Here is a 17827-nt window from a genome sequence, read left to right on the forward strand (position 1 = left end):
ATGTTGTTTCAGATATGAATGAGGTAAGTTGTGTGAGCGAATATTGCTTGGAAATGGTCCTCGTTATTCCTCTGCTGTGTCGCAGCATGGTTGGCATTTTTCCTGGAAGTGGCTAAGTGTGCCTGCATTCTGAGTCTGAAAGTCCCAGTCTGTTTCTCCTCTAAGTTCTTTAGCTTTTGGGTCCCCCACCCCATGGTAAATCCCTCATTTTTCACCAGCCTTTGTGAATTCTAAAAAGGTATGGGGAGGGAATAAGGCTTTTAACAACCTGTTATTGTGAGACTTTCAAAAGTCATCCTATTTGACAATGACAGTGTTAAACAATGGTCTAGGCCGTTAGTCATCCTGTGTGTCTTGTGGAAGAGACGCTTGTCCTGCTGCTTAGAAATGCGTATGGGAAAATGTTGACAAGCAGCAGGAGAGAGAGCGTGTGCCAGACCTAGTCTTTTTCTCAACAGGGATGTCCGTTTCTATCTGCTCCTATGAAAAAAGAGTTCATCCTTATCAGAGTTTAAACCAACAGCATGTTATAAGTTGGTACCTCTACGCTGAAGTAACAGCTGAGTTTTAATGAATAACTTTCTGAGTTCTCAGTAAGGAAATAAGAAGTATTAACCTAGATTGTCCCTATTACTTTGCGTGAGACCAGTATAATCTGATCCTTATCTTCAAAGGGAAGGAAGAAGCTTTCATTGAGCAAAACAGTTGTATATATCATCAAGAGACTTTGGATTTCTTGATGTCAAAATATTTGACCCTGGCCAAAATATTTCATTTCACAGAACATTCTGGAGGGATAAACTGTTTTGAGTTGAAGGAGACCTAACTTCTCCCTAAATCCTGTTTACACTGAAAACTCTGTAATAGGTTGGGAATATCTTAATGCATATGCTTGGTTATCCTTTCCTACTGGAAGGAGACTGTTCTTGTTCGTTTGAGTGAATAATGTGGTTGGCATTATACTGACTTTTTTTAAGGTGAGTGTAATCTATGCTAGAGTTTTTAGTTATCTGACGATATCAAAGTTGTAGGTGTACGGCAATAAATCACTTAATCTGTTAGACCAGCTACTAGTGGTTTTGTTTAGGGCCACTAACGTAGTAAAGTGCTCTGTAGTGGTAGCAGTGGCTGAAAATCTATTAGATGGCTCAGGAGGCAGACGTAACTTTGGCAGTAGGAGCCTGAAATTAAAGGTGATGCCTGTAGAATACCTTTCATAAGTTGTTAACATTGGAAGGATTTCCTTTTACTAATGTTTTCAACCATATGAAATAAGGGGTGCTAATTCTAGATTGCATGTAGTCCTTCTAGTAAGGAGTAAAGCCAATGTTTAGCCTCAGAGAGAGATCTGTGAGAGAACCAGAAGACAGGAAAGAATATGAATCAGAGCTTGGAAAAGATGTAGACAGATCCAGAGACCAGCTTTATTGGACTGATCTACAGCAAAGGAATGGTGGATGGCTTGAAATACTGTACTAGATAAACGCATCCGAGATAGCAAAGGCACAGACTTTTGCAAGATGAGTATAGAAAACTACTGTACAACAGTAACACTGATCACCAAATCAAGCTGATACCTGAAACCATGCTGTAAAGGACTGGGGTGGGGAAGCATAACCCTTTTTGTTTTCTTTACCTTCTCTATGTGTATAAAGAAGAACCAGAAGAACTTAAAAAAAATTATAATTGTCTCCCAAATAATCGTGCTGACTTGGTATCTACCTTTACTTTCAAATATGCTGGCTTTCTGATTGTTTCTGGCCACACCTAGAAGATACTGTTTAGTGGTGCGGTTCTGACTGTCATAGATTGCTCCCTATGTAGTTGTAGGAATAATAGCAGGAACCTGAAAAAATGAAACAAGCGCAGTTTCTACATAATCAGCGTTCAGTTTATTTTACTGGTGGCTTCTTGTGAGAGTAACTAATAAATAAGTTACTCTAACTTGACTAGATAAAGTGATTTGAATTTAGCACTTGAGTCTCGCAAATTCCTTGTCTTCTCTTTCAGTTAGAATTGTTTTTGTTTCACTGCTAGAGATGCTCTGCAAGTCCAAGGTGCGATTTGCTTTTAATTTTTGTAAAGAGAAGACTTAGAATCGTAATTTCAGGAGTACTTTATTAGTTGAATTTTGCGGCCATGGATCCTCATGGAGTTAAGTGTGCAAACAGGGCTTGCGCAGTGTGCAGTGCTCTTAGAAATGTTGCACTACTGTATCAGGAAATGCAACTGTTAGCTGCATTCAAAAGGACACGTGCAGAACACTTCCTCTCTTTCTTGAGGCTTTATATCCAGCATAATGAAAGACGTACATACATTACGAAAAGTGAAATCCCATGGCTGGTAATGACAAATGGGCTGTTACTCCAGTTTGACATCTCTTTTGAAATTTCTTTAGGTTGAAGAAGTTCATCTGTGCTTATGTGATTAGAATGGCTTTGAGGGTAGGATGGAGCTGAAGAATATATCCAGTATAACTGCAAAGTGGAACGTATGTAAAGCAGAGTTATTGAGAAGCTACCTGGATCCACAATCACATTGACCTGTCAACTATTCTTCCCCCTGATATATAGTAAGAGTTTAACAGCATCAGTGGAACATCTCTTTTGCCACTTTACAGTTGGAGGAGAGAAGCACCTTGCTTCCAAACCCAGTAGCTTTTATCTCTGACAAGACTTCTGGAAAAGACGAGTGCAGGGAGGGGAAGTGAAGCAATGGAGAACTGTTGCAACCACACAAAATGTAGTGAATTTTCATACCTTTTGTGTTAGCAGTACCCCTCTGTTTTTGGTTAAAAGAAAGAAGCAGCCTGAAGTTTGCTGTCACAGTATATTTTGTTTCCATTTCTGTAAAAGATATCTGCATCTTCTGTTTTGTTTGAATGAAGCTTATTATGATACAGTATCATCAAGGTGAAATGAATCCTGGCAGCTGCTTCTGTGGTGGGAATTTTTATTTGAAGTCTCCTAGGTGGCATGTGCTTCATGCTGTTTAGTTGCAAGATCTTTGTGTTCTGCCAAAAAATGTGAAGTATACATTCCAAAGTCTTTTCCGTGTGTGTGGCTTTTTTTTTTTTTTTTAGTGAAGTGGGGGTGTTTTTATGTCATAAAGGAATGGTATATTTTATTAGTGGTAACTTTTTAGCATACAGGTACTGTAGCCACTTAATTTCTGGTGTATATGTTGTGGCGTATTTGACAGTGTTGGAAACCAGGGACTTGGAATTAAATTTAATACACTGTTTGTTTCTCTCAAAATACTGTTCGTCTGTCAACCTTTTGTTAAATGAAACAGGTGAGCACTGCTTCACTGCAGATGCTACCACTGACTGGTGACATTGACAAGTTACGTGTTCCTGCTCCAGGAAGTCTTAGCTCAGCCAGCTGCTACTTAAACTGCATTTACATGGGCTTTTTTTCTTCTGTTTAGTGTCTTTGAGATACTACTGGTAACTTTTTCAGGCCAGTTCAAGTAGATGTCATGAACCAGTCAGGCCATTATAAGCTCTTCTGATACGTCTGGTTGTATTAATCTTGTTTGAACCATAGATTTGAGGCATTGCTAATCATCTATGTCTGGAATAATTGATCACCAGGAAGTCTGCCTTCCATGGCATCTGTGAGTCTGAACTGCAAGTGCATTGCTGTTCTTGCATATTTGCAAGAAATGGTGAGTGATACAGCATTGGCAGAGGGAATGAGATGAAACATCAAACACGTATCATGTAATTGATCTTTGCTTTGTCTATATCTTAATGAAATTTGATTCTAAAGTATGGCCGTAACCATAGTGTCTGGTTGCAGACAAAGCTATTGAGAAACTGGATGACTAGAAGAGATCCATGTTGCAGCAAGAGACTTCTGCTTATTAGAAAAAGAAGTGAGAAATGCCTTCACTGTGTTGGAGAGCTGTGGTTAGTAATGAATGCTTTCATTTGGAGGGAGACACGTAACAAGGAATCGTTCACTAAACCAGATGCTGGATAACTCACTTTGGAAGGGAGGCATACATTTTTAATGGTGAAGATGATTAATCTTTGGAATAAATTACCACTTGGGGGCAACACTGTAGAAATATTTAAAATTTGAAATATTTAAATTGAGATTAGAAGTTCTTGCTTTAGCTTTTCACAGGTGGAAAGTAGACGAAATGCAATGACCTGTGACAGATACAGCAAGTCCTTAAATTTAGGAATGCTTTCACTTCCTAGCCTTATGCTGTAACATATTGTGACTGTATGTACAAGTGGAAGGTATCCTTTGCTTAGTATTATCTGAAATGTGGTCTGATGTGGGGGTCCAGATATAAGATTCCCAGACCACTTTTTTTTTTTATTACCCACTCATTGAATGGTGTAGAAGCCTTGGCTGTCTTAATGATATACCTTTAATAGTTGGCTTCTCTTTGATTTATGTTTCTTGCTTTTAGCATTTTTTCCAAAAACTCCATAATTTCCATTGCTGGTATTTGGGAAAAGAGCCATTTCTTAGCATTTTGACAGATACAGGTTCATTTTTTCATTTTCTAGTCTTCTAACAAGCCATATCACAAGAAAGGTTTGGCTTTTAAGTTATTGTCAATTTTAAGTTTTTATTATTAATGACTTCAGGTCTCACCCAGAAATGTTTGTGTGTTCACCATCCTGTTCCATAGGGATCAAAGTCAGTATTAGGGTGCTCTGTAGCATTTATTTTTAGTATTGTAGATACTTCTCATTCTTATGGGGAAAAACTACTATATTCTTTGCACAGGATTTATGAAATCTGGGGGATGGAACATCTTACATTAATTACCATTTTTAACACTGTGGGTTGACTTCATTCCCCACTATGTGTACTTTGTTGTAGTAAAATATTGATGTGAGAAGTTCCTAAGTGGTGTTATCCTTTAAATTGGAATGTTTTAGCTTTAACTGCAAAAACAACAGGTCAGGAATGTTAGCCATGATTGTGTGGCTTCTTGGTTGTTGCCTTGCTTTGAGCTGGAATGACCACTGTGATAATATCGCAGTGTCTTTGAAAGACCGTTTCAATCTTCTGTTTTGTCTTACTTTTTAAGAGTGCCTAGGCAGGAGGACTGACTGGAAGAAAGGAAGAAATAGTTCTTCCCTTGGGGCAACTGAGTCTGCTTATGGGAGAGGAATTTCCAATGACAGTGTGACACCTGGCAAGAGCTGCAGAAAGTCACAGCTCACACAGTGCCTCAGAAATTGCACTGAGGAGCAGGAGGAGCCAGCAAGGCCCCAGAGGCGATGAGAAGTCCTTAGGGGACTAGAAGTGAATAAGGTTAGTTTACAGACTCGCAGTCCTCCTGACTTCACTCAAACTGAGCCTAGGAGGTGCAGGCAGGGACACAGTGGGCACAGGAAAATTTCTGTCTAAACTTCTGTGTTTTGTTTTTGTTTGACCAATCACTTTGAGTTTTCTTTTCTTGAGAGATTTATTTATGACAGCTGTTGTTCTAAAAAAATTGGCTTTTGAGATTTAAAGCCTCTGGATCATTTCTGGGGATCTTGCGTTAGGAGACAGTCAGGACAGAAGACAGGAGACAGAAGGACAAATTCACTTCTAGCTCAGGCCGGCTTGGAGTCCTGTCAGCATCGTAGAGCATCAACAGCAGTTGAGTAGGAGCAGTGAATTCTAATATTGGATGATTTGGGCAACAAAGCCTATAATTGCCATGGGCTCTACCAGGAGTTAAATGAATTGAAAGAATGGCTGTGTGGAATCAGACTAGTGCTCTGTCTCTGTGCTATCCTGTTTACTAGTGTCCTAACCATCTTCCTAATGGTTTGTTAGGGAAGGGTATGAGAATAAGTAGCATACAGAGCGTCTCTCTCAGTGATCTGTAGGTCAAGGACTTCTTGGACCGAAGATGATTTCCTTTGTGTCTAAGGGTCCTTAATGGAATTTCCCACTCATAAGGTTGCCCAGATGCTTTTTGAGTATTTTAGTTTTGAGCACACAAAAAGCATAAGCTTTTATCTGGGCCCAGGTTAGAAACTCTATGTGAATGTGTACTGAATGCGCAGGGGGAACTTCCTATACCAGTATTGCTGCAGTTGCCAGACATCAGTACTGAATTGTTAATTTCAGCATGTGGATTTAAATTGACTGTTTAACAGGTTTTGAGTATATTTTTGATTTTTCTCAGGAGTCAGCTACCTGATTAGTGGACATCTGTTTGACATTTTTAGCACAGCAGCTGAAATACATAAATAATCTATGATCGTAGGTACATATTCCTTAGAGCTTACTTTGAAAAATGCTGCTTTTTAATCTTAAACTATGTTCCTGTTTTAAATCATTGAGGGAGTGTTTGAGAATTATGTGTGAAAGCCTGTATCTTAAAAAAAAAAAAAAAAAAAAAAAAAAAAAAAAAAGACACCTTTCAAATCTCATTAGTTAAATGCTATGTGGCTTCCAGAAAAATGATGTAGGAAAGCCTTTGAAGGGACTTCTGAAAAGGAAATTGAGTACATGATGTAAACTGAGTGTCATCCCATTCGATAGAAAATACAATGAATAATTTGAGTGCGTAGGTATTTTAATAGCTGTGGAGCTTGTAATTAAAAATCAAAGCAGTGATACATATTTTCCAATTCTGCACACGTAAGTGACCAGTTCTACTTCATAAAATACACTATGCTTTTGTAGGAGAATGCTGTGGGAGGCATGCAGCATCTTACAGAATTGAGCCCATAAAGTTTGATTTTTGAAAAAATTAGTTGCTAGAATTCATTTCTGTATCTGTCAGTCTCGTATGTAAATATAAACTTGAATGAGACTTATGAGTTCAGAAGATTGGCTTATATAAACTTGAGAAGGTATGACCTCACTTGGATTTTTGGAATATTAGAACTATATGCAAAGCTTACTATTTGATTTGCACTTTTCAGTAAATTTAAATCTCTTACAAATGAAGTCCCCAAAATTGTAACACGGTAAAAAGGTGGAGTATATATGCTAGAGGAAGCAGTGAAGAACTTGCATTCCTGATTCGAGGGGAGGTATTTTTGCAGAAATGAGACAGTAGGGAAATGGGTTTGCAGCATAGTTTTTAGATGTTTGGTATGTGAGCAGAGATGTCCAGAAGTGTTTGATAACAAATACCTTACAAAAAAAGGGACCAAACAGAATTTATAGCAAATGCTAAGGTTAGATCCTACTCTACTGACAGAGTTATTCAGAAAGAAGACCAAAATTATTTGGCAAGTGTTATTGATGCGTCTTTCACAGCTGATGTACTGGCTGGGGTTTGGATATCTTGGGCAATTTGCAACAGGAGCTAACTGAAGGAATCCCTTGATTTTTACAAACCCTCCTCAGAATGGTTGTGTTGAGGGAGGCGGCAACATACATAAAGTAGTAAAAATGCCTTAAAAACCTACTGTGCAGAAACTTTTTTCAGTGGAATCCAAACTTTTCCGGTACAACTCAAGTCACTGTCCACTTGAGCTCTTATCACTTATAAGCTGAATTTTCACAGCGGCAGTTCTAACATCTGTCTGTCTTTTATATGATCACAAGGTCAATGTTTCCTGGAATAAATCTGTTACTCAAATCTCATCACCATTTGCTTTGTTTTCATCCATAAAGAATGTCCTGCTTTAGTATGCTTGTTTATGGTAGTGGTATAAATTTGATACACAGAGGTGTCCTTGGGCTTCTGGTCTGTTTACAAATCTGGTTTTAGAAATCCATGTTGGCCGGTCATCCATAATTAGTAAAGCTGTGATGCTTCTTTCTTCTACAAATATAGCAAATGAAAATAATTTTTCAAATGAAGATATCTTTATAAGAATTAGTAACATGTTGGTGTTAATCAGTTTTGTTAATAATCACATATGTGTTATTTAAAAAAATCACTTACTGGGCTTCAGTTCATCAGGATTCTAAATGAAAGTGTACTTAGTTAGCAGGAGAGATTCCCATGGAGTTCCCCCCATACCCCAGCTACCTGTCAGGGGAGCTTAAGCATTAAAAAGGGGGTTTAATGACTTCAATTGACATCCAAGGCATTACCTACTTAGGGGAAACTGATAACCTGGGGTGCATTGATGTGAGCTCTCAAGAGGATTTCACCTCTCTTTCCACCCTACAATCAAAGTGTCTTTTCTTTATTCACTTAATCTTTCTTAGGGTTAATACTCTGTTAGGAATTCTGTAGGAAGCCCTGAAAACCTTTCACTGTTTTCTGATAATAAAGGTTTGGGTGTGTGTGTGTGTGCGTGCATGCTCTTGAGTTTCAAGAGCTACATTTAATATGGAATAGAAATAATCAGATGAAATGAGGCTAGGGTATCTTTCTGTTATTTACCTTCCCATACTGATGATACTGTAGTTTCTGCAGTTCATTCTTCACTGGACTAGCTTCTTCCCTATTAGCCCACTTTTACTTAACTCAATAGCCAGTAAAGTAAATAAAAGAAGTGAAAAATCTGCTCAGAGCCTCTGAAGTTCACTTGTCCAAAGGCTTCACTGTTGTAACCTGCCACTTTCATATTTTGCTAGTCTCTACAAAGTATCTCATATCTTGGATTTTCCCAAATGTGCATATCTTAATGTTTTTCCAGTTGGGCTGCATTTCTCTTGGCTTTGACTGTATGGTTATTGCTGTGCCTCGGCAGAAGGTCAGCTGCCTTTCTGCAGTTAAATACTGGGTTTCAGATACTTGTAGTTGGGGTCTTTTATGAAGAAATGTTTGCTTGCAGTTGGACTGTGCACATGCATATATAACCTCTTCATAATACATTTAAAAATGCTATCCATACTGTTCTCTGTATGACAAGAATGCATTGTGGCTTTCTATTTGGCTGTTATAAATAAAGTATTTGATCTCTTCACTAAGGATTCAGATTGTTCCTAATTTGAAATCTAAAAATACAGAGATCAGATTTTTTTAAAAAAGTAATTATTTCCTAGAAAAGCAAACATAGTCAAAGAAGGCAGAGTTCAAATTTCTGCAGAGTCATTGGAGGGAGCTTGTGTTCTCTACAGAGAAAATCCCCTTTGAGTTGGCCTCCCCTGATATCCCCTTGGAGCTGGGCTCATGTGGGCCTTTATTCCAGGTCTAGTGGCTCTGTCACAGTCACATCATTAGCCTTTCCCAGGATTAAAAATAATGTCTCAATAGAATAGCTCTATTTACTACTGGTTTGTAACATTTTACTATGCAGATGTATCTTTGTGAGATCTTTGCCACTTGGAAATTGTTCTTTTGGTCATTACATATGCACCTAAGAATTGTCAGGCATAACTCATTATACTGAAATATTAGTCTTTATGAAACTGTGAATATAATATTGTCTTTGAAATTTAGGAAGCAGTAGTAAGACTATATAGCACGACCTGAACTTTACTCATACTGATTTTTGTACTGTGATACTATTACAATGTGCTTCCAGGCATGAAAAAGCAATGCATGTCTTTAAGAATAGGACAGAAGAGCTAGCAACAGTCTTGAAAAGCAAAATTGTACTGTCCAAACTAGTTTGTCAGACTTTGCCAGTTGGTGCTACAGAGGGTTAAAGCAAATGGCTATAGACTTGAACCGATCTTTGAAGCGGACACATCTGTAATAGGCAAATAAGAAGGCATGTCCTTTACTTTTTTTCTAATTATGAATGTTTAGTAATCATAAAGGTTACCAAATGATTAGAATACCTGGTGTTTTTTTCCATCAGGTTTGGAAAAGAGGGAGTTGATTGCTGTCCTATAAATTGTTGTGAGTATGTGAGGGCTGGGTCAAATGTAAACCTGGCAAGAAAAAGCTGAGGGACTGAAGTTACGATGTTGCAGAAGCTACTGCGTTGAAGTACTGAGTTACAATGCTGGTTTTGTGGATGTAATGGTTGCTCCTGTATGCAACTAGTGCTGAATTTGGATCTTTACAATAGATCTGTGCCTAGAAATCAACTAGAAGCAGTATCTTCCCCTGTTTAGTCAAATATTCGTCAAGCATGACCTCACCAGACCTCCATCATAAAACAGAATATACTATTGTAGTTGTATTTAACTGGGATAGTATGCTGTCTCACAGCAGCAATAGCAGTCTGCTGCAGAGCACAGGCTGCAAAGAACTTGGAGCAATCCCATGCAGGGATAGAGGGGTTACTGAAGGCCTCAGTGTCTCATCATCAGTCAGTATAAGCTATGACTTCTGTCATCTCAACAGAGAGAAGTTTTAACCAGGAAAAGAAAGGAGGGAGAAATTAAAGGTAGGACACCATTATGAAAGGAAAAAGTGGTTTAAAAGGGGGAGAGGAGACGGGAAGAAAACAAGACTGCAAAACAAGCACTAAAGTCAGGATGCATCATGGAGATAAATTTACCAAGAAATATGAACATGAATATGAAGAAATCATGCAGTAACTAGTTTTGACTTTCTGTAAAGACAGTTTGCACCTGTTTTAAGAGTTAAAACAAGATTTAGTGGAAGAAAGGGGCTATACCTTATATTCTCTCCTAATTAATTCACTGCATATCTTCCAACTTCCACAACAAGCCAGACTGAATATGCTTACACTGATGCTGACATCGCCAAGACCTTGGCTTCTTCATCCATTGCAATGACGACTATGCCCAAATTGAGGCAAAGCCAAATAGTATGTTTCAATGGGAGACGTTAGACATCAGAAAGAAGGATAAAGCATGTTGCCTGTGCCCGACTGGGATTGTTTTGCTTCATTCCAGTGCAGGTGGGTTTGCTTAAAATTCTAGAGAATGTCAATGGGTTGTATCTGTCCCTGGTTTTCTACAGGGTTTTTGTTTTGTTCTTTAAGTCATGGTATCTTATTTAGAAAGAGTAAAGGGGGTCTAGTTGGTGCCTCTGACCTACCTTGGATGTGAGATGGGCAAGTTAACTTGCATCTGTATTAACAGCTTTATAAAAAGTGTGTATTTTTGAAGTGGTAGGTGAAGTGATACTTGCTGACTTCCCAATGGACATTACTGCAGTGGAGTTGAGGATAAGGGAAAGAAGAATTGTTATTTTGTGTAAGTGGAATCAGAAAACAACCTTCCTTGTAAATACTCCAGAATGCCTATTATTTCAGAGAAACTGGTGGGAGTTGCTTACTTTAGTGATGTGTCCCTGGAGAAGGATAATGTATGATACCAAGTAAAACTGCCCTGTAACCTTTATTTCTCTGAATATCCGCATTCACGTTGATCATGGGATCCCTAGTTAACTATATACAGTGTTAAAAGAATCTTGTATGGAGTGCTATGTTTCTTGTAATGCAGCATCTATGATACATTTTGCTTGAAACATTTGATTGTCAAATATTTAAATTCATATTATTAACAGTTTTGGTTCAGTGATAATTATTAAGCTTTTTGGTGTATCAATGTAAAATAATGTATTTATTTCACTAAGATTTTGGCTTATATTTGCTTTATGTAATGAAGTTTGCAACACAAAGTTGGAGTATATCTGGTTTTTGGTCACCGATTACAGCAAAACGGGCTTGTGTTATAGAATGTGCTTAGCAAATTTAAATCTTTGAGAGAGCTTGTGGAAACATAGATGAAAACCATACTTGACTATCTTACAAATGTATAAAAAGCATCAGAACTTTATGTGATATAGTTGAGAAGCCTTTCTAAAATATTTTGCAAAGATAATTGTCATAGTTGTTTCTTGCTAAAGGACTTACAGCATTTTGTAGATACCTCTACAAAATGTACAGTGTGTTAGATTAAAATAAGCAGTGAATCATTAATTATCTCTGAATATAGTTTGGTAGTCTTGTTCTTTTGTATTGTCTCCCTCTCCTTTTTCTGGATGCAGTCTATTTATTTACTTACACTAAAAATATCTGAAGACTGAGATTTCATTTAACCTGCGGTATATAACCTTCTCTACCAACTTTAAATCAAAAATCCTTTTTGCATTTAACAGTAGATTGCCTAAATATACTGTCATGCTATTCACCACCTGTGTCTAATAGTAAATAGAGTGCGTCTTAAAAGAAAGGGGATGTCTGTCTGGTCAGTGCGATCTGAGACAATGCCAAGGAAGCTGCCATAGGTGCTGAAAAATGTCATAATGCCAGTGCTCCCAGCAAATACTCAGTTTTGTGAAGCTTTAGTTTTTTTCCCCTTTTGTTCTTTCTTTTCCTTTCTGGACCACTTCCTGAGAAACAGGATGAAGTATCCAGGGTGAAGCTGGGTGATACTTCCAGTGTGTTGCTACTTCTAATGTGTTGCTATGGCTTGCATCAACTAAGCTAATTTTCTTTAAGGTGGATGTAAGTATCTGTATGTGACACTATTGCAGTATTGGTATAATCCTGGGAGTCTGTGAAGCTCATAATACTTCTTGCACTGCCTCCGTCCACAAGGGCAGGCATAGTTCCTGTCTTACTGTTTGGATGCTTCTTGCCTGTAATTGAGGGCAGAATGGATACAGCCAGTGGTAGATTATCATGTTATGTTTATTGCCTGGAGAATACTCAAGTGCAGAGTAACAGTGAGGATTTTGAAAAGCCATGATCACTGGAGAGGAATACTATTATAAATTGCAATGTAATGTCTTATTTACTGGATGCCTGACATGTTTTTATTTTCTTGAGGCTTCATTTTCGTCATCATTCCACTTAGCTGCCTTGCTTGCTTTCGTACTTTTTGTTTCTTGCCTCTCTCTTTCTGTTATGATACTGTTATAACATAAAAAAGAATCAGAAATAGGAAATGCTATTTTAAATCTCATGATTTCTGCTTCCAGAAACAATGCTGAAGGTAGCATACAGGGGAGAAGGGTTTTGGTTGTGCCTTTTCCAAGGTGCCTTGATTCACAGAAGTTTAGAGTTGTGGGAGGAGGATGCCAAGTGCTCCAGGCAGTTCCAATCTAACCTGAAATACTCAAATAGCAAGGGAATCCAGGCTGAGGTTGAAGGTCTGCATAATGGTCTGCTTAGGCCATTGCAGGGAGGCAGCAGGGATGTAGTCAACAGTGCTTCCAAGTGCAGGTCTGTGAAGTAGCAAGAGGCAGGAAGTGCTTCAGAAAACCTATAAGGATGCAACTTTTACAGCCCAACAGGGACTAAGTCATGGGAATTTATTGTGGAGGAGCTGGAAAACCTGAAAGCTAAGGTAAGCAAGCTTTCTGAGAACCATGTGACTGGTAGCAGCATTCATTATATAATATCAAAATATTAACAGAGGGAATTGTTCCCTACTTTGAATAATGTAAGTTCTTGTTTTTAGGCAAAGACACTGGGTCATCTTTCAACTTTTACTGGGAGCTGAATGAATATGACTGATGCCTAAGAGCCCCACTAATGGTAGGCTTTCATATTGGCAAGTGCCATTCTGACAGATATTAGGATTCTGCTGGATGAAATCACTCCATTAGAATTTTTTTAAACAGTGCTCTATAAGTTTTAGTTATAATCAATATAACTTCTTTTTTGCTAATTGAATGAATGCTCAATACATATTCATGTGCAGATGGCAGGGGCTAATCTCTGGACCCTGCCAATCCTTTGCAGTTGGGTGAGTGTCAATGAACAAAATTCTCTAGCTGTAATAATGAAGGCATTTTTCATAAACAATTGCGAATGTTACTGAATAACTGTTGACATCACTTTTATTCATACTGAGTTTCAATAACAGCAACAGTTAAAGTAGCTAAATAATCTAATTTATCATAAGAGAAAAATGTTCTTTCTGATAATTTCTTTAAGTGGGACATTTTCTCATATGAAGTGATGCCATTGTCAATTACTCCAAATGTGATTGTATATTGGTGTGTGGCTGCTACCTATATTATGCTAGAAGAGGTATCAGTTACTTGGGATTGAGTATCGTATGCTTTGGAGCTGTTAATAATCTGCTCTTATTTACTGTTTGAATTTTATTTTCCAGAGATAACAATTCTAATAGTTTCATTCTCTTTTTATATACATTTGTACAAAGATTAAATTATCACAAATTATGATTTCAAGGGCTGTGACACTCAAGTTTCTCTGTTTTATGCAGTTTTAGGCTGCATTGATTTAGGCACACAGTCATCTGTAACCTGGCCTTATTTAAATAATTTCTCATAAATCACAAATGTAATCAAAATTGTGTCACTAGGTACAAACAGCTCTTTTCTTTAAAACTGGTCCCAAATGAGTAATTTGTCAAAATGTTGAAATAAAACTTGCCATCCAAACAGGAGTAAAGACCAGGGTATGGAAGTGCTTTGTTCCTTAAGTCAGTTCAAGAGACAAGCAGATCACAGGTCTACAGAGAAAGACTTGAATTCTGATTTTTCTGGTGTTTTTAATAAGATTACCAGAAATAGAGGATTTACACTGAGATCAGTGTATCTAGCTGCCTACATATATTCCTGTGAATACTTTGTGCCTGACTGTGGGGGATGTGGAGGGGCAGGCTTTGATCTCAATCAGTTCTCTGGATTTTCGGGCCTTTTAAATGATGAACCTATTATAAATCTAAGATACTAAAATTTGGTGCTTGCTGAAAAGCATAGGCTTAGTCTCTCTCTGTGACAGTGACTCACCTGCATGTCTGAAACTGGAAATATGTTTTTACATCTAGAGGGCTGTGAGGATCAAGGTAGGCTTGCCTCTGCTGTGAATATGTTTTGAAAACTGACATAGAAATCCCATTTAAAAAAAGAACAGGGCATGTGATGAAACTATTGTGGTTGCTATTTCCAAATATTCTGCGTTTATGTATTGGAGTTTAGACTCTAATAAAGCTTAAAAACACAGCTTTCAGGAGTGAATAATTAGGAAACTCTACCACCTGTGGTAACTGAATCTAGCCGTAACCTTACATTTCTATATGCATGTCAGCTTAGCAAACTGGAAAACTCCATTCTGGCTTTTCTAACTCAACACTAAGCTTTATTTACTTAACATACTAAGCATAAGATTGTCCTTCTTGAAAGGAGAAGAGGTCCATAACTGGGCCTGCTGCCTATCAAGAAGCCATATAGCCTAAGGAGGACTTCAGACAGATTGCATTTCTTCAGTTTGCCTCTGGTTGTTTTGGGTGTACTGTCAGGTTTGTTTTTGGAACTTCTCTGCAACCATAAGGAGATTTTCCTTGCTTTTGTTGGAGATACTCTAATGGGCAAAAATTAAAAAAGTAGGAATAAAAGTAGTTGCACCCTGTGACAGGGCTGTATACATTACTCAGTTCTGTGATCTCTGAGGTCTTCAAAATATCCCTGGGATGAATTTTTCTCATACAGAAGATTTAAGCTATATTCTGTTTTGATGTTTCTTCACTGCTTAAAAATGCCTGTATCTTTAGTTTCATGCTTGCACTTTATCTAATATATTTCATCTAATATAAAGTGCAAGCATTGAACATGTCTAATCTGGAAGTTTACTCAGTCCTTTAACTTTTTTTGTAGTCCCTTCCTTGTATAGAGGAGAATGTGATTTTGAACTACAAAAGTCAGAACTTTTCTCCCATCAGAAGCACTCTGACATCCTGCTCCCTGAGCTAAGTTTACGAGAAAACCTTGTTTGGATTTTGATTTTTGTATTGATCTGCTCTTTTTTTATTTCCTTAGAACCTCTCATTGCCCCATCAAAGTTCTGAAAGCTTCTTTTTTAAAGCCGTATAGACAACACGTTGTTTAGATAACCCTCTTACTTGTGAAGAGGTTTCTTTTCTACTTGAAAAACAGCCGCTGTTACCTAATCCCTGTTATAACTGCTCCCAGGTTGTGAAGAAATCAAGAAACTGGCTTTAATCTGCTGCGTCTCCTTATTGTATAGTACTAATGTAACATTGATATCGCAGTGGTTTTAATTCCTCTAGGCACTTCATCTTTGCTTTCTCCCTCTTTCATCACCCACCTCAGAATTTACTCTAGGTTTTTGCACGTTAGCATTGTGATTTAGTCAGGATTATATAATACTACACTGCAGATCTAATTTTTAATAAAATCTAGATTGTCAATAAAAACACTTGAAACAAGTTACTTTGGCCATCTGTTTACAGATATGTAAGTAAAGCCCATTCTAATATGAATTACATAGATAAGGTGTTGAGACAAAAGAATTTTAGTGACATGTCTATAATAGCAGTTTTCTTTGTATATCTCTTGAACTGGAATATTTATAAGAATTATTTTCAGGACTCTGAAAAAGAAGAAGGTAAGTAAATTATGAAAGAAAGAGGATGAAGTATTAGACTGAGCTGCAGTAAGAATGCAATGAGGGATGTATCTATGAACTGAAGAAGGAAGATGGGCAGGGATGGGCACAATCAAAGTTGAAAAAGGGATAGTTTGGGAGGAATTTGTTTCCACAGCCTCGCTAGTCCTCATTTGGAATAGTCTTCCAATAATCAGGTATGGGTTTAGGACTTGTTCTTGGTTTTTCATTTGTTTTGTGGCTTCTAGCTTTTTTTGCTTTTTCCTGTTATCATATATTCAGGATTATAAATGTTTTTGAATCAGATGTGCTGTACCTGTCCATGAAGAACAAGCATGGTTATTCATCCAGGAGTTTTTGAAGAGCAGCATTTAAATGACTTGGAACATCTTGCATTGAAATGATGTCAGGAATACAGTACCTTGAACAGATTTTACATCTTGACTAAAATGCTTATCTCGCCTTCTAAAATTGGCATAGCTTCCACTAAGCTATGACTACAAAGAGGTGTCTTCACTCTTTTGAACCTTGAATAAAAATGGAATATTTAGGGAGAGTTTTTACTATACACTAGGACTTCTATAGTTTGGACTGCGTTCTAATAGCTGGGTTTGTCTTGTGTGCTTTGCTTCCCACGTATTATATTCTGTGCCTAGTACTGCCTGTTCATGATTGCTAAATCTCTTACATTTGCAAATAAATTTCTTTTTTCACTTTTTTGTAGTGTACATACAAATATTTTAGTGGTATTGTAATATGAATTAGATTAAATGAGTAGTGATGTTGCTTAATGTTACAGATACCATTTTACCAAGTGCTAACAGCCTAAGAGCTGCTGCTGTACTCAGACAAGTTGTTGGCTTCTGTACGAGAACAGAGCTTGGCGAAGGGGCTTCCGTGCTGTTCTCTGATAATTCCAGTTCAAGAACATCTCTGCCTGATTTCTGTAATGTCTGTGCTTTGAATGTAACTGGTGAATTGCTTTAAGTTTCTACCGCACATCTGAGTCCTTTGGCTGAGAGGTGCTCTGTAAATGTAATTCTTGAGTTACTGGCTGTAGTGTCTCTGAGCAGTGCAGTGTGAATGAGTTCCTGAATACCAGTTTACTGGCAGGCGGCTGTCTCTACTGCTCCAGTCACTACAGGACAGTTGGAGGTAAATAAGAAAGAGCAAAGCCATTGGGCCAGTGGTTCCCAGTTTCATTGCTCCCTTCTGATCCCATCTTCAATACTGCATTAATAAGTGATGCCTTCTAGGGAGTGATAAAGTCTAGTCTTTTGCTTTTACTGTAGAAGTTGTGATTGGAATACTGCTGTTACTCAATTGCAGGAGAAAGAGGGACGCAAAGGTGTTTAAACTTTTTTTTTTTTTTTTTTTTTAATTAAGTGGGGTTCAGCTCTTGAGTGAGATGTTAAACCTATTTAAGTGTGGTTCAGACCTAGCTTCAGACTTCCTTTCTGGATCAGTTCCTGTGTCAGTGGACAGGAAAACATTAAAGTGAAAGCTGTCTTTAAAACCTAAGTTCTTGAAGGGGACTGAGTGTCTAGAGCTTCTGTTGCCTTCCAGGAGACAGGAGGAGCTCAGCTGTGCAGGTTCAAATAAAATCATGAAGTCATTATGTGGGGAATTGGTTAATGTTTTTGTCCTTTTGGCCTGGAAGTATCAAATGACTACATGATATGTATATGAAATAAAATC

The 17827-nt window shown here is 37.7% G+C and overlaps 1 protein-coding gene across 15 annotated transcripts in view; it reads left to right on the forward strand.

The window, feature by feature from the left end:
- Window positions 1-17827, forward strand: part of GULP1 (GULP PTB domain containing engulfment adaptor 1) — a 148669-nt gene that overhangs the window by 36260 nt on the left and 94582 nt on the right. The window contains exon 2 of one of the 15 annotated variants that reach the window (XM_064515060.1): window positions 13212-13288. The exons of 13 other annotated variants lie outside the window; for them this stretch is intronic. The gene's annotated coding sequence lies outside the window, so the exon portion shown is untranslated. Of the gene's footprint in view, window positions 1-10680; window positions 10700-13211; window positions 13289-17827 lie in introns of those variants that run through there. One more of the 15 variants, XM_064515061.1, reaches the window with a different exon arrangement.

This window comes from Dromaius novaehollandiae, chromosome 7, assembly GCF_036370855.1.
Source record: "Dromaius novaehollandiae isolate bDroNov1 chromosome 7, bDroNov1.hap1, whole genome shotgun sequence".
Lineage (NCBI taxonomy): Eukaryota > Metazoa > Chordata > Aves > Casuariiformes > Dromaiidae > Dromaius > Dromaius novaehollandiae.